The following is an 18,310-nucleotide window of genomic DNA, read 5'->3' as shown; positions in this document are numbered from 1 at the left end:
TCCATCACACCACGCGACAAACTCACGAAGCACACGGCTGTCGTCATACTCCGAGCTTGAGAGCAGGGCGAGGAGAAGTGTGTCTTCTGCGCTTATAACCACAATGCAATTAGCCTGAGCACTTCAACGCTCCCTTATAGAAATTAAGAAGAGAATCGGTGACAGTACGCCACCTTGTGGAGATGCCAAGAGATGCATGGCGTGCGCCCGGTCAGAGTCCGCTTATCCTGACCCTTTGCTGCCCGCCGGTCGAAAAGTCCAAAAGCCGTAAGGCCAGCCCGTGACTGGCATTGCATTTGTTTGAAAGTTCTTCTGCTAAAATAATAGGATGCATTGTGTCAGATGGTCAAGACAAATCAACAGACAGCTCCCCTCGGTAGAATGATCCAAGTGCCGTTCGTTTCCTTAACTGACTGCAGCTTTGGCTCGCTGGGCCCTACCACCTTGGCGAGAGCTCGCAGGGACCCGAGGGGTACAGATACCTCGAGCGGGCCAGCAGTCTTGTGCTCGCCACGGCGGCACATATACTAAAATTGGATCGATACAGAGAAGATTAGCATGGCCCCTGCGAAAGGATGACACGCAAATCCGTGAAGCGCTCCATATTTTTGGCTTGCGACAATTGCGCTCCTCTGCTCGGTGGGCCCTCGTGTGGTAAGTATACGCAGGTTTCAGCGTGGGAGCGTTTTTGTTCTAAATCGCCACACACCCTCACCATCTCAAAGCGTTTTAGAGATATTTCATTGCGGCCCAGCTCCATCACACCACGCGACAAACTCACGAAGCACATGGCTGTCGTCATACTCCGAGCTTGAGAGCAGGGCGAGGAGAAGTGTGTCTTCTGCGCTTATAACCACAATGCAATTAGCCTGAGCACTTCAACGCTCCCTCATAGAAATTAAGAAGAGAATCGGTGACAGTACGCCACCTTGTGGAGATGCCAAGAGATGCATGGCGTGCGCCCGGTCAGAGTCCGCTTATCCTGACCCTTTGCTGCCCGCCGGTCGAAAAGTCCAAAAGCCGTAAGGCCAGCCCGTGACTGGCACTGCATTTGTTTGAAAGTTCTTCTGCTAAAATAATAGGATGCATTGTGTCAGATGGTCAAGACAAATCAACAGACAGCTCCCCTCGGTAGAATGATCCAAGTGCCGTTCGTTTCCTCAACTGACTGCAGCCTTGGCTCGCTGGGCCCTACCACCTTGGCGAGAGCTCGCAGGAACCCGAGGGGTACAGATACCTCGAGCGGACCAGCAGTCTTGTGCTCGCCACGGCGGCACATATACTAAAATTGGATCGATACAGAGAAGATTAGCATGGCCCCTGCGAAAGGATGACACGCAAATCCGTGAAGCGCTCCATATTTTTGGCTTGCGACATTTGCGCTCCTCTGCTCGGTGGGCCCTCGTGTGGTGAGTATACGCAGGTTTCAGCGTGGGAGCGTTTTTGTTCTAAATCGCCAGACACCCTCACCATCTCAAAGCGTTTTAGAGATATTTCATTGCGGCCCAGCTCCATCACACCACGCGACAAACTCACGAAGCACATGGCTGTCGTCATACTCCAAGCTTGAGAGCAGGGCGAGGAGAAGTGTGTCTTTTGCGCTTATAACCACAATGCAATTAGCCTGAGCACTTCAACGCTCCCTTATAGAAATTAAGAAGAGAATCGGTGACAGTACGCCACCTTGTGGAGATGCCAAGAGATGCATGGCGTGCGCCCGGTCAGAGTCCGCTTATCCTGATCCTTTGCTGCCCGCCGGTCAAAAAGTCCAAAAGCCGTAAGGCCAGCCCGTGACTGGCATTGCATTTGTTTGAAAGTTCTTCTGCTAAAATAATAAGATGCATTGTGTCAGATGGTCAAGACAAATCAACAGACAGCTCCCCTCGGTAGAATGATCCAAGTGCCGTTCGTTTCCTTAACTGACTGCAGCTTTGGCTCGCTGGGCCCTACCACCTTGGCGAGAGCTCGCAGGGACCCGAGGGGTACAGATACCTCGAGCGGGCCAGCAGTCTTGTGCTCGCCACGGCGGCACATATACTAAAATTGGATCGATACAGAGAAGATTAGCATGGCCCCTGCGAAAGGATGACACGCAAATCCGTGAAGCGCTCCATATTTTTGGCTTGCGACAATTGCGCTCCTCTGCTTGGTGGGCCCTCGTGTGGTAAGTATACGCAGGTTTCAGCGTGGGAGCGTTTTTGTTCTAAATCGCCACACACCCTCACCATCTCAAAGCGTTTTAGAGATATTTCATTGCGGCCCAGCTCCATCACACCACGCGACAAACTCACGAAGCACATGGCTGTCGTCATACTCCGAGCTTGAGAGCAGGGCGAGGAGAAGTGTGTCTTTTGCGCTTATAACCACAATGCAATTAGCCTGAGCACTTCAACGCTCCCTTATAGAAATTAAGAAGAGAATCGGTGACAGTACGCCACCTTGTGGAGATGCCAAGAGATGCATGGCGTGCGCCCGGTCAGAGTCCGCTTATCCTGATCCTTTGCTGCCCGCCGGTCAAAAAGTCCAAAAGCCGTAAGGCCAGCCCGTGACTGGCATTGCATTTGTTTGAAAGTTCTTCTGCTAAAATAATAAGATGCATTGTGTCAGATGGTCAAGACAAATCAACAGACAGCTCCCCTCGGTAGAATGATCCAAGTGCCGTTCGTTTCCTTAACTGACTGCAGCTTTGGCTCGCTGGGCCCTACCACCTTGGCGAGAGCTCGCAGGGACCCGAGGGGTACAGATACCTCGAGCGGGCCAGCAGTCTTGTGCTCGCCACGGCGGCACATATACTAAAATTGGATCGATACAGAGAAGATTAGCATGGCCCCTGCGAAAGGATGACACGCAAATCCGTGAAGCGCTCCATATTTTTGGCTTGCGACAATTGCGCTCCTCTGCTTGGTGGGCCCTCGTGTGGTAAGTATACGCAGGTTTCAGCGTGGGAGCGTTTTTGTTCTAAATCGCCACACACCCTCACCATCTCAAAGCGTTTTAGAGATATTTCATTGCGGCCCAGCTCCATCACACCACGCGACAAACTCACGAAGCACATGGCTGTCGTCATACTCCGAGCTTGAGAGCAGGGCGAGGAGAAGTGTGTCTTCTGCGCTTATAACCACAATGCAATTAGCCTGAGCACTTCAACGCTCCCTCATAGAAATTAAGAAGAGAATCGGTGACAGTACGCCACCTTGTGGAGATGCCAAGAGATGCATGGCGTGCGCCCGGTCAGAGTCCGCTTATCCTGACCCTTTGCTGCCCGCCGGTCGAAAAGTCCAAAAGCCGTAAGGCCAGCCCGTGACTGGCACTGCATTTGTTTGAAAGTTCTTCTGCTAAAATAATAGGATGCATTGTGTCAGATGGTCAAGACAAATCAACAGACAGCTCCCCTCGGTAGGATGATCCAAGTGCCGTTCGTTTCCTTAACTGACTGCAGCTTTGGCTCGCTGGGCCCTACCACCTTGGCGAGAGCTCGCAGGGACCCGAGGGGTACAGATACCTCGAGCGGGCCAGCAGTCTTGTGCTCGCCACGGCGGCACATATACTAAAATTGGATCGATACAGAGAAGATTAGCATGGCCCCTGCGAAAGGATGACACGCAAATCCGTGAAGCGCTCCATATTTTTGGCTTGCGACATTTGCGCTCCTCTGCTCGGTGGGCCCTCGTGTGGTAAGTATACGCAGGTTTCAGCGTGGGAGCGTTTTTGTTCTAAATCGCCACACACCCTCACCATCTCAAAGCGTTTTAGAGATATTTCATTGCGGCCCAGCTCCATCACACCACGCGACAAACTCACGAAGCACATGGCTGTCGTCATACTCCGAGCTTGAGAGCAGGGCGAGGAGAAGTGTGTCTTCTGCGCTTATAACCACAATGCAATTAGCCTGAGCACTTCAACGCTCCCTTATAGAAATTAAGAAGAGAATCGGTGACAGTACGCCACCTTGTGGAGATGCCAAGAGATGCATGGCGTGCGCCCGGTCAGAGTCCGCTTATCCTGACCCTTTGCTGCCCGCCGGTCGAAAAATCCAAAAGCCGTAAGGCCAGCCCGTGACTGGCATTGCATTTTTTTGAAAGTTCTTCTGCTAAAATAATAGGATGCATTGTGTCAGATGGTCAAGACAAATCAACAGACAGCTCCCCTCGGTAGAATGATCCAAGTGCCGTTCGTTTCCTTAACTGACTGCAGCTTTGACTCGCTGGGCCCTACCACCTTGGCGAGAGCTCGCAGGGACCCGAGGGGTACAGATACCTCGAGCGGGCCAGCAGTCTTGTGCTCGCCACGGCGGCACATATACTAAAATTGGATTGATACAGAGAAGATTAGCATGGCCCCTGCGAAAGGATGACACGCAAATCCGTGAAGCGCTCCATATTTTTGGCTTGCGACATTTGCGCTCCTCTGCTCGGTGGGCCCTCGTGTGGTAAGTATACGCAGGTTTCAGCGTGGGAGCGTTTTTGTTCTAAATCGCCACACACCCTCACCATCTCAAAGCGTTTTAGAGATATTTCATTGCGGCCCAGCTCCATCACACCACGCGACAAACTCACGAAGCACATGGCTGTCGTCATACTCCGAGCTTGAGAGCAGGGCGAGGAGAAGTGTGTCTTCTGCGCTTATAACCACAATGCAATTAGCCTGAGCACTTCAACGCTCCCTTATAGAAATTAAGAAGAGAATCGGTGACAGTACGCCACCTTGTGGAGATGCCAAGAGATGCATGGCGTGCGCCCGGTCAGAGTCCGCTTATCCTGACCCTTTGCTGCCCGCCGGTCGAAAAGTCCAAAAGCCGTAAGGCCAGCCCGTGACTGGCATTGCATTTGTTTGAAAGTTCTTCTGCTAAAATAATAGGATGCATTGTGTCAGATGGTCAAGACAAATCAACAGACAGCTCCCCTCGGTAGAATGATCCAAGTGCCGTTCGTTTCCTTAACTGACTGCAGCTTTGGCTCGCTGGGCCCTACCACCTTGGCGAGAGCTCGCAGGGACCCGAGGGGTACAGATACCTCGAGCGGGCCAGCAGTCTTGTGCTCGCCACGGCGGCACATATACTAAAATTGGATCGATACAGAGAAGATTAGCATGGCCCCTGCGAAAGGATGACACGCAAATCCGTGAAGCGCTCCATATTTTTGGCTTGCGACATTTGCGCTCCTCTGCTCGGTGGGCCCTCGTGTGGTAAGTATACGCAGGTTTCAGCGTGGGAGCGTTTTTGTTCTAAATCGCCACACACCCTCACCATCTCAAAGCGTTTTAGAGATATTTCATTGCGGCCCAGCTCCATCACACCACGCGACAAACTCACGAAGCACATGGCTGTCGTCATACTCCGAGCTTGAGAGCAGGGCGAGGAGAAGTGTGTCTTCTGCGCTTATAACCACAATGCAATTAGCCTGAGCACTTCAACGCTCCCTTATAGAAATTAAGAAGAGAATCGGTGACAGTACGCCACCTTGTGGAGATGCCAAGAGATGCATGGCGTGCGCCCGGTCAGAGTCCGCTTATCCTGACCCTTTGCTGCCCGCCGGTCGAAAAATCCAAAAGCCGTAAGGCCAGCCCGTGACTGGCATTGCATTTTTTTGAAAGTTCTTCTGCTAAAATAATAGGATGCATTGTGTCAGATGGTCAAGACAAATCAACAGACAGCTCCCCTCGGTAGAATGATCCAAGTGCCGTTCGTTTCCTTAACTGACTGCAGCTTTGGCTCGCTGGGCCCTACCACCTTGGCGAGAGCTCGCAGGGACCCGAGGGGTACAGATACCTCGAGCGGGCCAGCAGTCTTGTGCTCGCCACGGCGGCACATATACTAAAATTGGATCGATACAGAGAAGATTAACATGGCCCCTGCGAAAGGATGACACGCAAATCCGTGAAGCGCTCCATATTTTTGGCTTGCGACATTTGCGCTCCTCTGCTCGGTGGGCCCTCGTGTGGTAAGTATACGCAGGTTTCAGCGTGGGAGCGTTTTTGTTCTAAATCGCCACACACCCTCACCATCTCAAAGCGTTTTAGAGATATTTCATTGCGGCCCAGCTCCATCACACCACGCGACAAACTCACGAAGCACATGGCTGTCGTCATACTCCGAGCTTGAGAGCAGGGCGAGGAGAAGTGTGTCTTCTGCGCTTATAACCACAATGCAATTAGCCTGAGCACTTCAACGCTCCCTTATAGAAATTAAGAAGAGAATCGGTGACAGTACGCCACCTTGTGGAGATGCCAAGAGATGCATGGCGTGCGCCCGGTCAGAGTCCGCTTATCCTGACCCTTTGCTGCCCGCCGGTCGAAAAATCCAAAAGCCGTAAGGCCAGCCCGTGACTGGCATTGCATTTTTTTGAAAGTTCTTCTGCTAAAATAATAGGATGCATTGTGTCAGATGGTCAAGACAAATCAACAGACAGCTCCCCTCGGTAGAATGATCCAAGTGCCGTTCGTTTCCTTAACTGACTGCAGCTTTGGCTCGCTGGGCCCTACCACCTTGGCGAGAGCTCGCAGGGACCCGAGGGGTACAGATACCTCGAGCGGGCCAGCAGTCTTGTGCTCGCCACGGCGGCACATATACTAAAATTGGATCGATACAGAGAAGATTAGCATGGCCCCTGCGAAAGGATGACACGCAAATCCGTGAAGCGCTCCATATTTTTGGCTTGCGACATTTGCGCTCCTCTGCTCGGTGGGCCCTCGTGTGGTAAGTATATGCAGGTTTCAGCGTGGGAGCGTTTTTGTTCTAAATCGCCACACACCCTCACCATCTCAAAGCGTTTTAGAGATATTTCATTGCGGCCCAGCTCCATCACACCACGCGACAAACTCACGAAGCACATGGCTGTCGTCATACTCCGAGCTTGAGAGCAGGGCGAGGAGAAGTGTGTCTTCTGCGCTTATAACCACAATGCAATTAGCCTGAGCACTTCAACGCTCCCTTATAGAAATTAAAAAGAGAATCGGTGACAGTACGCCACCTTGTGGAGATGCCAAGAGATGCATGGCGTGCGCCCGGTCAGAGTCCGCTTATCCTGACCCTTTGCTGCCCGCCGGTCGAAAAATCCAAAAGCCGTAAGGCCAGCCCGTGACTGGCATTGCATTTTTTTGAAAGTTCTTCTGCTAAAATAATAGGATGCATTGTGTCAGATGGTCAAGACAAATCAACAGACAGCTCCCCTCGGTAGAATGATCCAAGTGCCGTTCGTTTCCTTAACTGACTGCAGCTTTGGCTCGCTGGGCCCTACCACCTTGGCGAGAGCTCGCAGGGACCCGACGGGTACAGATACCTCGAGCGGGCCAGCTGTCTTGTGCTCGCCACGGCGGCACATATACTAAAATTGGATCGATACAGAGAAGATTAACATGGCCCCTGCGAAAGGATGACACGCAAATCCGTGAAGCGCTCCATATTTTTGGCTTGCGACATTTGCGCTCCTCTGCTCGGTGGGCCCTCGTGTGGTAAGTATACGGAGGTTTCAGCGTGGGAGCGTTTTTGTTCTAAATCGCCACACACCCTCACCATCTCAAAGCGTTTTAGAGATATTTCATTGCGGCCCAGCTCCATCACACCACGCGACAAACTCACGAAGCACATGGCTGTCGTCATACTCCGAGCTTGAGAGCAGGGCGAGGAGAAGTGTGTCTTCTGCGCTTATAACCACAACGCAATTAGCCTGAGCACTTCAACGCTCCCTTATAGAAATTAAGAAGAGAATCGGTGACAGTACGCCACCTTGTGGAGATGCCAAGAGATGCATGGCGTGCGCCTGGTCAGAGTCCGCTTATCCTGACCCTTTGCTGCCCGCCGGTCAAAAAATCCAAAAGCCGTAAGGCAAGCCCGTGACTGGCATTGCATTTTTTTGAAAGTTCTTCTGCTAAAATAATAGGATGCATTGTGTCAGATGGTCAAGACAAATCAACAGACAGCTCCCCTCGGCAGAATGATCCAAGTGCCGTTCGTTTCCTTAACTGACTGCAGCTTTGGCTCGCTGGGCCCTACCACCTTGGCGAGAGCTCGCAGGGACCCGAGGGGTACAGATACCTCGAGCGGGCCAGCAGTCTTGTGCTCGCCACGGCGGCACATATACTAAAATTGGATCGATACAGAGAAGATTAGCATGGCCCCTGCGAAAGGATGACACGCAAATCCGTGAAGCGCTCCATATTTTTGGCTTGCGACATTTGCACTCCTCTGCTCGGTGGGCCCTCGTGTGGTAAGTATACGCAGGTTTCAGCGTGGGAGCGTTTTTGTTCTAAATCGCCACACACCCTCACCATCTCAAAGCGTTTTAGAGATATTTCATTGCGGCCCAGCTCCATCACACCACGCGACAAACTCACGAAGCACATGGCTGTCGTCATACTCCGAGCTTGAGAGCAGGGCGAGGAGAAGTGTGTCTTCTGCGCTTATAACCACAATGCAATTAGCCTGAGCAATTCAACGCTCCCTTATAGAAATTAAGAAGAGAATCGGTGACAGTACGCCACCTTGTGGAGATGCCAAGAGATGCATGGCGTGCGCCCGGTCAGAGTCCGCTTATCCTGACCCTTTTTGCTGCCCGCCGGTCGAAAAATCCAAAAGCCGTAAGGCCAGCCCGTGACTGGCATTGCATTTTTTTGAAAGTTCTTCTGCTAAAATAATAGGATGCATTGTGTCAGATGGTCAAGACAAATCAACAGACAGCTCCCCTCGGTAGAATGATCCAAGTGCCGTTCGTTTCCTTAACTGACTGCAGCTTTGGCTCGCTGGGCCCTACCGACCTTGGCGAGAGCTCGCAGGGACCCGAGGGGTACAGATACCTCGAGCGGGCCAGCAGTCTTGTGCTCGCCACGGCGGCACATATACTAAAATTGGATCGATACAGAGAAGATTAGCATGGCCCCTGCGAAAGGATGACACGCAAATCCGTGAAGCGCTCCATATTTTTGGCTTGCGACATTTGCGCTCCTCTGCTCGGTGGGCCCTCGTGTGGTAAGTATACGCAGGTTTCAGCGTGGGAGCGTTTTTGTTCTAAATCGCCACACACCCTCACCATCTCAAAGCGTTTTAGAGATATTTCATTGCGGCCCAGCTCCATCACACCACGCGACAAACTCACAAAGCACATGGCTGTCGTCATACTCCGAGCTTGAGAGCAGGGCGAGGAGAAGTGTGTCTTCTGCGCTTATAACCACAATGCAATTAGCCTGAGCACTTCAACGCTCCCTTATAGAAATTAAGAAGAGAATCGGTGACAGTACGCCACCTTGTGGAGATGCCAAGAGATGCATGGCGTGCGCCCGGTCAGAGTCCGCTTATCCTGACCCTTTGCTGCCCGCCGGTCGAAAAATCCAAAAGCCGTAAGGCCAGCCCGTGACTGGCATTGCATTTTTTTGAAAGTTCTTCTGCTAAAATAATAGGATGCATTGTGTCAGATGGTCAAGACAAATCAACAGACAGCTCCCCTCGGTAGAATGATCCAAGTGCCGTTCGTTTCCTTAACTGACTGCAGCTTTGGCTCGCTGGGCCCTACCACCTTGGCGAGAGCTCGCAGGGACCCGAGGGGTACAGATACCTCGAGCGGACCAACAGTCTCGTGCTTGCCACGGCGGCACATATACTAAAATTGGATCGATACAGAGAAGATTAGCATGGCCCCTGCGAAAGGATGACACGCAAATCCGTGAAGCGCTCCATATTTTTGGCTTGCGACATTTGCGCTCCTCTGCTCGGTGGGCCCTCGTGTGGTAAGTATACGCAGGTTTCAGCGTGGGAGCGTTTTTGTTCTAAATCGCCACACACCCTCACCATCTCAAAGCGTTTTAGAGATATTTCATTGCGGCCCAGCTCCATCACACCACGCGACAAACTCACGAAGCACATGGCTGTCGTCATACTCCGAGCTTGAGAGCAGGGCGAGGAGAAGTGTGTCTTCTGCGCTTATAACCACAATGCAATTAGCCTGAGCACTTCAACGCTCCCTTATAGAAATTAAGAAGAGAATCGGTGACAGTACGCCACCTTGTGGAGATGCCAAGAGATGCATGGCGTGCGCCCGGTCAGAGTCCGCTTATCCTGACCCTTTCCTGCCCGCCAGTCGAAAAGTCCAAAAGCCGTAAGGACAGCCCGTGACTGGCATTGCATTTATTTGAAAATTCTTCTGCTAAAATAATAGGATGCATTGTGTCAGATGGTCAAGACAAATCAACAGACAGCTCCCCTCGGTAGAATGATCCAAGTGCCGTTCGTTTCCTTAACTGACTGCAGCTTTGGCTCGCTGGGCCCTACCACCTTGGCGAGAGCTCGCAGGGACCCGAGGGCTACAGATACCTCGAGCGGGCCAGCAGTCTTGTGCTCGCCAAGGCGGCACATATACTAAAATTGGATCGATACAGAGAAGATTAGCATGGCCCCTGCGAAAGGATGACACGCAAATCCGTGAAGCGCTCCATATTTTTGGCTTGCGACATTTGCGCTCCTCTGCTCGGTGGGCCCTCGAGTGGTAAGTATACGCAGGTTTCAGCGTGGGAGCGTTTTTGTTCTAAATCGCCAGACACCCTCACCATCTCAAAGCGTTTTAGAGATATTTCATTGCGGCCCAGCTCCATCACACCACGCGACAAACTCACGAAGCACATGGCTGTCGTCATACTCCGAGCTTGAGAGCAGGGTGAGGAGAAGTGTGTCTTCTGCGCTTATAACCACAATGCAATTAGCCTGAGCACTTCAACGCTCCCTTATAGAAATTAAGAAGAGAATCGGTGACAGTACGCCACCTTGTGGAGATGCCAAGAGATGCATGGCGTGCGCCCGATCAGAGTCCGCTTATCCTGACCCTTTGCTGCCCGCCGGTCGAAAAGTCCAAAAGCCGTAAGGCCAGCCCGTGACTGGCATTGCATTTGTTTGAAAGTTCTTCTGCTAAAATAATAGGATGCATTGTGTCAGATGGTCAAGACAAATCAACAGACAGCTCCCCTCGGTAGAATGATCCAAGTGCCGTTCGTTTCCTTAACTGACTGCAGCTTTGGCTCGCTGGGCCCTACCACCTTGGCGAGAGCTCGCAGGGATCCGAGGGGTATAGATACCTCGAGCGGGCCAGCAGTCTTGTGCTCGCCACGGCGGCACATATACTAAAATTGGATCGATACAGAGAAGATTAGCATGGCCCCTGCGAAAGGATGACACGCAAATCCGTGAAGCGCTCCATATTTTTGGCTTGCGACATTTGCGCTCCTCTGCTCGGTGGGCCCTCGTGTGGTAAGTATACGCAGGTTTCAGCGTGGGAGCGTTTTTGTTCTAAATCGCCACACACCCTCACCATCTCAAAGCGTTTTAGAGATATTTCATTGCGGCCCAGCTCCATCACACCACGCGACAAACTCACGAAGCACATGGCTGTCGTCATACTCCGAGCTTGAGAGCAGGGCGAGGAGAAGTGTGTCTTCTGCGCTTATAACCACAATGCAATTAGCCTGAGCACTTCAACGCTCCCTTATAGAAATTAAGAAGAGAATCGGTGACAGTACGCCACCTTGTGGAGATGCCAAGAGATGCATGGCGTGCGCCCGGTCAGAGTCCGCTTATCCTGACCCTTTGCTGCCCGCCGGTCGAAAAATCCAAAAGCCGTAAGGCCAGCCCGTGACTGGCATTGCATTTTTTTGAAAGTTCTTCTGCTAAAATAATAGGATGCATTGTGTCAGATGGTCAAGACAAATCAACAGACAGCTCCCCTCGGTAGAATGATCCAAGTGCCGTTCGTTTCCTTAACTGACTGCAGCTTTGGCTCGCTGGGCCCTACCACCTTGGCGAGAGCTCGCAGGGACCCGAGGGGTACAGATACCTCGAGCGGGCCAGCAGTCTTGTGCTCGCCACGGCGGCACATATACTAAAATTGGATCGATACAGAGAAAATTAGCATGGCCCCTGCGAAAGGATGACACGCAAATCCATGAAGCGCTCCATATTTTTGGCTTGCGACATTTGCGCTCCTCTGCTCGGTGGGCCCTCGTGTGGTAAGTATACGCAGGTTTCAGCGTGGGAGCGTTTTTGTTCTAAATCGCCACACACCCTCACCATCTCAAAGCGTTTTAGAGATATTTCATTGCGGCCCAGCTCCATCACACCACACGACAAACTCACGAAGCACATGGCTGTCGTCATACTCCGAGCTTGAGAGCAGGGCGAGGAGAAGTGTGTCTTCTGCGCTTATAACCACAATGCAATTAGCCTGAGCACTTCAACGCTCCCTTATAGAAATTAAGAAGAGAATCGGTGACAGTACGCCACCTTGTGGAGATGCCAAGAGATGCATGGCGTGCGCCCGGTCAGAGTCCGCTTATCCTGACCCTTTGCTGCCCGCCGGTCGAAAAGTCCAAAAGCCGTAAGGCCAGCCCGTGACTGGCATTGCATTTGTTTGAAAGTTCTTCTGCTAAAATAATAGGATGCATTGTGTCAGATGGTCAAGACAAATCAACAGACAGCTCCCCTCGGTAGAATGATCCAAGTGCCGTTCGTTTCCTTAACTGACTGCAGCTTTGGCTCGCTGGGCCCTACCACCTTGGCGAGAGCTCGCAGGGACCCGAGGGGTACAGATACCTCGAGCGGACCAACAGTCTCGTGCTTGCCACGGCGGCACATATACTAAAATTGGATCGATACAGAGAAGATTAGCATGGCCCCTGCGAAAGGATGACACGCAAATCCGTGAAGCGCTCCATATTTTTGGCTTGCGACATTTGCGCTCCTCTGCTCGGTGGGCCCTCGTGTGGTAAGTATACGCAGGTTTCAGCGTGGGAGCGTTTTTGTTCTAAATCGCCACACACCCTCACCATCTCAAAGCGTTTTAGAGATATTTCACTGCGGCCCAGCTCCATCACACCACGCGACAAACTCACGAAGCACATGGCTGTCGTCATACTCCGAGCTTGAGAGCAGGGCGAGGAGAAGTGTGTGTTCTACGCTTATAACCACATGGCAATTAGCCTGAGCTTTTCAACGCTCCCTTATAGAAATTAAGAAGAGAATCGGTGACAAAACGCCACCTTGTGGAGATGCCAAGAGATGCATGGCGTGCGCCCGGTCAGAGTCCGCTTATCCTGACCCTTTCCTGCCCGCCAGTCGAAAAGTCCAAAAGCCGTAAGGACAGCCCGTGACTGGCATTGCATTTATTTGAAAATTCTTCTGCTAAAATAATAGGATGCATTGTGTCAGATGGTCAAGACAAATCAACAGACAGCTCCCCTCGGTAGAATGATCCAAGTGCCGTTCGTTTCCTTAACTGACTGCAGCTTTGGCTCGCTGGGCCCTACCACCTTGGCGAGAGCTCGCAGGGACCCGAGGGGTACAGATACCTCGAGCAGGCCAGCAGTCTTGTGCTCGCCACGGCGGCACATATACTAAAATTGGATCGATACAGAGAAGATTAGCATGGCCCCTGCGAAAGGATGACACGCAAATCCGTGAAGCGCTCCATATTTTTGGCTTGCGACATTTGCGCTCCTCTGCTCGGTGGGCCCTCGTGTGGTAAGTATACGCAGGTTTCAGCGTGGGAGCGTTTTTGTTCTAAATCGCCAGACACCCTCACCATCTCAAAGCGTTTTAGAGATATTTCATTGCGGCCCAGCTCCATCACACCACGCGACAAACTCACGAAGCACATGGCTGTCGTCATACTCCGAGCTTGAGAGCAGGGTGAGGAGAAGTGTGTCTTCTGCGCTTATAACCACAATGCAATTAGCCTGAGCACTTCAACGCTCCCTTATAGAAATTAAGAAGAGAATCGGTGACTGTACGCCACCTTGTGGAGATGCCAAGAGATGCATGGCGTGCGCCCGATCAGAGTCCGCTTATCCTGACCCTTTGCTGCCCGCCGGTCGAAAAGTCCAAAAGCCGTAAGGCCAGCCCGTGACTGGCATTGCATTTGTTTGAAAGTTCTTCTGCTAAAATAATAGGATGCATTGTGTCAGATGGTCAAGACAAATCAACAGACAGCTCCCCTCGGTAGAATGATCCAAGTGCCGTTCGTTTCCTTAACTGACTGCAGCTTTGGCTCGCTGGGCCCTACCACCTTGGCGAGAGCTCGCAGGGACCCGAGGGGTACAGATACCTTGAGCGGGCCAGCAGTCTTGTGCTCGCCTCGGCGGCACATATACTAAAATTGGATCGATACAGAGAAGATTAGCATGGCCCCTGCGAAAGGATGACACGCAAATCCGTGAAGCGCTCCATATTTTTGGCTTGCGACATTTGCGCTCCTCTGCTCGGTGGGCCCTCGTGTGGTAAGTATACGCAGGTTTCAGCGTGGGAGCGTTTTTGTTCTAAATCGCCACACACCCTCACCATCTCAAAGCGTTTTAGAGATATTTCATTGCGGCCCAGCTCCATCACACCACGCGACAAACTCACGAAGCACATGGCTGTCGTCATACTCCGAGCTTGAGAGCAGGGCGAGGAGAAGTGTGTCTTCTGCGCTTATAACCACAATGCAATTAGCCTGAGCACTTCAACGCTCCCTTATAGAAATTAAGAAGAGAATCATTGACAGTACGCCACCTTGTGGAGATGCCAAGAGATGCATGGCGTGCGCCCGGTCAGAGTCCGCTTATCCTGACCCTTTGCTGCCCGCCGGTCGAAAAGTCCAAAAGCCGTAAGGCCAGCCCGTGACTGGCATTGCATTTATTTGAAAATTCTTCTGCTAAAATAATAGGATGCATTGTGTCAGATGGTCAAGACAAAACAACAGACAGCTCCCCTCGGTAGAATGATCCAAGTGCCGTTCGTTTCCTTAACTGACTGCAGCTTTGGCTCGCTGGGCCCTACCACCTTGGCGAGAGCTCGCAGGGACCCGAGGGGTACAGATACCTCGAGCGGGCCAGCAGTCTTGTGCTCGCCACGGCGGCACATATACTAAAATTGGATCGATACAGAGAAGATTAGCATGGCCCCTGCGAAAGGATGACACGCAAATCCGTGAAGCGCTCCATATTTTTGGCTTGCGACATTTGCGCTCCTCTGCTCGGTGGGCCCTCGTGTGGTAAGTATACGCAGGTTTCAGCGTGGGAGCGTTTTTGTTCTAAATCGCCAGACACCCTCACCATCTCAAAGCGTTTTAGAGATATTTCATTGCGGCCCAGCTCCATCACACCACGCGACAAACTCACGAAGCACATGGCTGTCGTCATACTCCGAGCTTGAGAGCAGGGCGAGGAGAAGTGTGTCTTCTGCGCTTATAACCACAATGCAATTAGCCTGAGCACTTCAACGCTCCCTTATAGAAATTAAGAAGAGAATCGGTGACAGTACGCCACCTTGTGGAGATGCCAAGAGATGCATGGCGTGCGCCCGGTCAGAGTCCGCTTATCCTGACCCTTTGCTGCCCGCCGGTCGAAAAATCCAAAAGCCGTAAGGCCAGCCCGTGACTGGCATTGCATTTTTTTGAAAGTTCTTCTGCTAAAATAATAGGTTGCATTGTGTCAGATGGTCAAGACAAATCAACAGACAGCTCCCCTCGGTAGAATGATCCAAGTGCCGTTCGTTTCCTTAACTGACTGCAGCTTTGGCTCGCTGGGCCCTACCACCTTGGCGAGAGCTCGCAGGGACCCGAGGGGTACAGATACCTCGAGCGGGCCAGCAGTCTTGTGCTCGCCACGGCGGCACATATACTAAAATTGGATCGATACAGAGAAGATTAGCATGGCCCCTGCGAAAGGATGACACGCAAATCCGTGAAGCGCTCCATATTTTTGGCTTGCGACATTTGCGCTCCTCTGCTCGGTGGGCCCTCGTGTGGTAAGTATACGCAGGTTTCAGCGTGGGAGCGTTTTTGTTCTAAATCGCCACACACCCTCACCATCTCAAAGCGTTTTAGAGATATTTCATTGCGGCCCAGCTCCATCACACCATGCGACAAACTCACGAAGCACATGGCTGTCGTCATACTCCGAGCTTGAGAGCAGGGCGAGGGAAAGTGTGTCTTCTGCGCTTATAACCACAATGCAATTAGCCTGAGCACTTCAACGCTCCCTTATAGAAATTAAGAAGAGAATCGGTGACAGTACGCCACCTTGTGGAGATGCCAAGAGATGCATGGCGTGCGCCCGGTCAGAGTCCGCTTATCCTGACCCTTTGCTGCCCGCCGGTCGAAAAGTCCAAAAGCCGTAAGGCCAGCCCGTGACTGGCATTGCATTTGTTTGGAAGTTCTTCTGCTAAAATAATAGGATGCATTGTGTCAGATGGTCAAGACAAATCAACAGACAGCTCCCCTCGGTAGAATGATCCAAGTGCCGTTCGTTTCCTTAACTGACTGCAGCTTTGGCTCGCTGGGCCCTACCACCTTGGCGAGAGCTCGCAGGGACCCGAGGGGTACAGATACCTCGAGCGGGCCAGCAGTCTTGTGCTCGCCACGGCGGCACATATACTAAAATTGGATCGATACAGAGAAGATTAGCATGGCCCCTGCGAAAGGATGACACGCAAATCCGTGAAGCGCTCCATATTTTTGGCTTGCGACATTTGCGCTCCTCTGCTCGGTGGGCCCTCGTGTGGTAAGTATACGCAGGTTTCAGCGTGGGAGCGTTTTTGTTCTAAATCGCCACACACCCTCACCATCTCAAAGCGTTTTAGAGATATTTCATTGCGGCCCAGCTCCATCACACCACGCGACAAACTCACGAAGCACATGGCTGTCGTCATACTCCGAGCTTGAGAGCAGGGCGAGGAGAAGTGTGTCTTCTGCGCTTATAACCACAATGCAATTAGCCTGAGCACTTCAACGCTCCCTTATAGAAATTAAGAAGAGAATCGGTGACAGTACGCCACCTTGTGGAGATCCTAAGAGATGCATGGCGTGCGCCCGGTCAGAGTCCGCTTATCCTGACCCTTTGCTGCCCGCCGGTCGAAAAGTCCAAAAGCCGTAAGGCCAGCCCGTGACTGGCATTGCATTTGTTTGAAAGTTCTTCTGCTAAAATAATAGGATGCATTGTGTCAGATGGTCAAGACAAATCAACAGACAGCTCCCCTCGGTAGAATGATCCAAGTGCCGTTCGTTTCCTTAACTGACTGCAGCTTTGGCTCGCTGGGCCCTACCACCTTGGCGAGAGCTCGCAGGGACCCGAGGGGTACAGATACCTCGAGCGGGCCAGCAGTCTTGTGCTCGCCACGGCGGCACATATACTAAAATTGGATCGATACAGAGAAGATTAGCATGGCCCCTGCGAAAGGATGACACGCAAATCCGTGAAGCGCTCCATATTTTTGGCTTGCGACATTTGCGCTCCTCTGCTCGGTGGGCCCTCGTGTGGTAAGTATACGCAGGTTTCAGCGTGGGAGCGTTTTTGTTCTAAATCGCCACACACCCTCACCATCTCAAAGCGTTTTAGAGATATTTCATTGCGGCCCAGCTCCATCACACCACGCGACAAACTCACGAAGCACATGGCTGTCGTCATACTCCGAGCTTGAGAGCAGGGCGAGGAGAAGTGTGTCTTCTGCGCTTATAACCACAATGCAATTAGCCTGAGCACTTCAACGCTCCCTTATAGAAATTAAGAAGAGAATCGGTGACAGTACGCCACCTTGTGGAGATGCCAAGAGATGCATGGCGTGCGCCCGGTCAGAGTCCGCTTATCCTGACCCTTTGCTGCCCGCCGGTCGAAAAGTCCAAAAGCCGTAAGGCCAGCCCGTGACTGGCATTGCATTTGTTTGAAAGTTCTTCTGCTAAAATAATAGGATGCATTGTGTCAGATGGTCAAGACAAATCAACAGACAGCTCCCCTCGGTAGAATGATCCAAGTGCCGTTCGTTTCCTTAACTGACTGCAGCTTTGACTCGCTGGGCCCTACCACCTTGGCGAGAGCTCGCAGGGACCCGAGGGGTACAGATACCTCGAGCGGGCCAGCAGTCTTGTGCTCGCCACGGCGGCACATATACTAAAATTGGATCGATACAGAGAAGATTAGCATGGCCCCTGCGAAAGGATGACACGCAAATCCGTGAAGCGCTCCATATTTTTGGCTTGCGACATTTGCGCTCCTCTGCTCGGTGGGCCCTCGTGTGGTAAGTATACGCAGGTTTCAGCGTGGGAGCGTTTTTGTTCTAAATCGCCACACACCCTCACCATCTCAAAGCGTTTTAGAGATATTTCATTGCGGCCCAGCTCCATCACACCACGCGACAAACTCACGAAGCACATGGCTGTCGTCATACTCCGAGCTTGAGAGCAGGGCGAGGAGAAGTGTGTCTTCTGCGCTTATAACCACAATGCAATTAGCCTGAGCACTTCAACGCTCCCTTATAGAAATTAAGAAGAGAATCGGTGACAGTACGCCACCTTGTGGAGATGCC

At 51.9% G+C, this 18,310-nt stretch overlaps 24 non-coding genes across 24 annotated transcripts; all 24 read left to right on the top strand.

Moving 5' to 3' along the window:
- The first annotated feature begins 503 nt into the window (after positions 1–503).
- Positions 504–610, top strand: LOC141286046 (U6 spliceosomal RNA). The gene has a single exon (XR_012339169.1). It is a non-coding gene; the product is annotated as a U6 spliceosomal RNA (small nuclear RNA).
- A 648-nt stretch (positions 611–1,258) lies between these two features.
- LOC141286045 (U6 spliceosomal RNA) lies at positions 1,259–1,365 on the top strand. Its single transcript, XR_012339168.1, has one exon. It is a non-coding gene; the product is annotated as a U6 spliceosomal RNA (small nuclear RNA).
- Positions 1,366–2,013: 648 nt separating this feature from the next.
- LOC141286043 (U6 spliceosomal RNA) lies at positions 2,014–2,120 on the top strand. Its single transcript, XR_012339167.1, has one exon. It is a non-coding gene; the product is annotated as a U6 spliceosomal RNA (small nuclear RNA).
- A 648-nt stretch (positions 2,121–2,768) lies between these two features.
- Positions 2,769–2,875, top strand: LOC141286042 (U6 spliceosomal RNA). The gene has a single exon (XR_012339166.1). It is a non-coding gene; the product is annotated as a U6 spliceosomal RNA (small nuclear RNA).
- A 648-nt stretch (positions 2,876–3,523) lies between these two features.
- Positions 3,524–3,630, top strand: LOC141286041 (U6 spliceosomal RNA). The gene has a single exon (XR_012339165.1). It is a non-coding gene; the product is annotated as a U6 spliceosomal RNA (small nuclear RNA).
- Positions 3,631–4,278: 648 nt separating this feature from the next.
- Positions 4,279–4,385, top strand: LOC141286091 (U6 spliceosomal RNA). The gene has a single exon (XR_012339214.1). It is a non-coding gene; the product is annotated as a U6 spliceosomal RNA (small nuclear RNA).
- A 648-nt stretch (positions 4,386–5,033) lies between these two features.
- Positions 5,034–5,140, top strand: LOC141286039 (U6 spliceosomal RNA). Its single transcript, XR_012339163.1, has one exon. It is a non-coding gene; the product is annotated as a U6 spliceosomal RNA (small nuclear RNA).
- A 648-nt stretch (positions 5,141–5,788) lies between these two features.
- LOC141285532 (U6 spliceosomal RNA) lies at positions 5,789–5,895 on the top strand. The gene has a single exon (XR_012338661.1). It is a non-coding gene; the product is annotated as a U6 spliceosomal RNA (small nuclear RNA).
- A 648-nt stretch (positions 5,896–6,543) lies between these two features.
- LOC141286038 (U6 spliceosomal RNA) lies at positions 6,544–6,650 on the top strand. Its single transcript, XR_012339162.1, has one exon. It is a non-coding gene; the product is annotated as a U6 spliceosomal RNA (small nuclear RNA).
- A 648-nt stretch (positions 6,651–7,298) lies between these two features.
- On the top strand, positions 7,299–7,405 carry LOC141285531 (U6 spliceosomal RNA). The gene has a single exon (XR_012338660.1). It is a non-coding gene; the product is annotated as a U6 spliceosomal RNA (small nuclear RNA).
- A 648-nt stretch (positions 7,406–8,053) lies between these two features.
- Positions 8,054–8,160, top strand: LOC141286037 (U6 spliceosomal RNA). The gene has a single exon (XR_012339160.1). It is a non-coding gene; the product is annotated as a U6 spliceosomal RNA (small nuclear RNA).
- A 651-nt stretch (positions 8,161–8,811) lies between these two features.
- Positions 8,812–8,918, top strand: LOC141286036 (U6 spliceosomal RNA). Its single transcript, XR_012339159.1, has one exon. It is a non-coding gene; the product is annotated as a U6 spliceosomal RNA (small nuclear RNA).
- A 648-nt stretch (positions 8,919–9,566) lies between these two features.
- LOC141286056 (U6 spliceosomal RNA) lies at positions 9,567–9,673 on the top strand. The gene has a single exon (XR_012339179.1). It is a non-coding gene; the product is annotated as a U6 spliceosomal RNA (small nuclear RNA).
- A 648-nt stretch (positions 9,674–10,321) lies between these two features.
- LOC141286080 (U6 spliceosomal RNA) lies at positions 10,322–10,428 on the top strand. The gene has a single exon (XR_012339203.1). It is a non-coding gene; the product is annotated as a U6 spliceosomal RNA (small nuclear RNA).
- A 648-nt stretch (positions 10,429–11,076) lies between these two features.
- On the top strand, positions 11,077–11,183 carry LOC141286035 (U6 spliceosomal RNA). Its single transcript, XR_012339158.1, has one exon. It is a non-coding gene; the product is annotated as a U6 spliceosomal RNA (small nuclear RNA).
- A 648-nt stretch (positions 11,184–11,831) lies between these two features.
- LOC141285522 (U6 spliceosomal RNA) lies at positions 11,832–11,938 on the top strand. Its single transcript, XR_012338651.1, has one exon. It is a non-coding gene; the product is annotated as a U6 spliceosomal RNA (small nuclear RNA).
- Positions 11,939–12,586: 648 nt separating this feature from the next.
- Positions 12,587–12,693, top strand: LOC141286054 (U6 spliceosomal RNA). Its single transcript, XR_012339178.1, has one exon. It is a non-coding gene; the product is annotated as a U6 spliceosomal RNA (small nuclear RNA).
- Positions 12,694–13,341: 648 nt separating this feature from the next.
- Positions 13,342–13,448, top strand: LOC141286034 (U6 spliceosomal RNA). The gene has a single exon (XR_012339157.1). It is a non-coding gene; the product is annotated as a U6 spliceosomal RNA (small nuclear RNA).
- A 648-nt stretch (positions 13,449–14,096) lies between these two features.
- LOC141285745 (U6 spliceosomal RNA) lies at positions 14,097–14,203 on the top strand. The gene has a single exon (XR_012338870.1). It is a non-coding gene; the product is annotated as a U6 spliceosomal RNA (small nuclear RNA).
- A 648-nt stretch (positions 14,204–14,851) lies between these two features.
- LOC141286032 (U6 spliceosomal RNA) lies at positions 14,852–14,958 on the top strand. Its single transcript, XR_012339156.1, has one exon. It is a non-coding gene; the product is annotated as a U6 spliceosomal RNA (small nuclear RNA).
- Positions 14,959–15,606: 648 nt separating this feature from the next.
- On the top strand, positions 15,607–15,713 carry LOC141286031 (U6 spliceosomal RNA). Its single transcript, XR_012339155.1, has one exon. It is a non-coding gene; the product is annotated as a U6 spliceosomal RNA (small nuclear RNA).
- Positions 15,714–16,361: 648 nt separating this feature from the next.
- Positions 16,362–16,468, top strand: LOC141286030 (U6 spliceosomal RNA). Its single transcript, XR_012339154.1, has one exon. It is a non-coding gene; the product is annotated as a U6 spliceosomal RNA (small nuclear RNA).
- Positions 16,469–17,116: 648 nt separating this feature from the next.
- Positions 17,117–17,223, top strand: LOC141286029 (U6 spliceosomal RNA). Its single transcript, XR_012339153.1, has one exon. It is a non-coding gene; the product is annotated as a U6 spliceosomal RNA (small nuclear RNA).
- Positions 17,224–17,871: 648 nt separating this feature from the next.
- On the top strand, positions 17,872–17,978 carry LOC141286027 (U6 spliceosomal RNA). Its single transcript, XR_012339151.1, has one exon. It is a non-coding gene; the product is annotated as a U6 spliceosomal RNA (small nuclear RNA).
- Positions 17,979–18,310: the final 332 nt, after the last annotated feature.

This window comes from Garra rufa, chromosome 14 (genome assembly GCF_049309525.1).
Source record: "Garra rufa chromosome 14, GarRuf1.0, whole genome shotgun sequence".
In the NCBI taxonomy this organism is placed as follows: domain Eukaryota; kingdom Metazoa; phylum Chordata; class Actinopteri; order Cypriniformes; family Cyprinidae; genus Garra; species Garra rufa.
The sequence above is the reverse complement of the archived record's forward strand: the minus strand, read 5'-3'. Positions and strand labels throughout refer to the sequence as shown.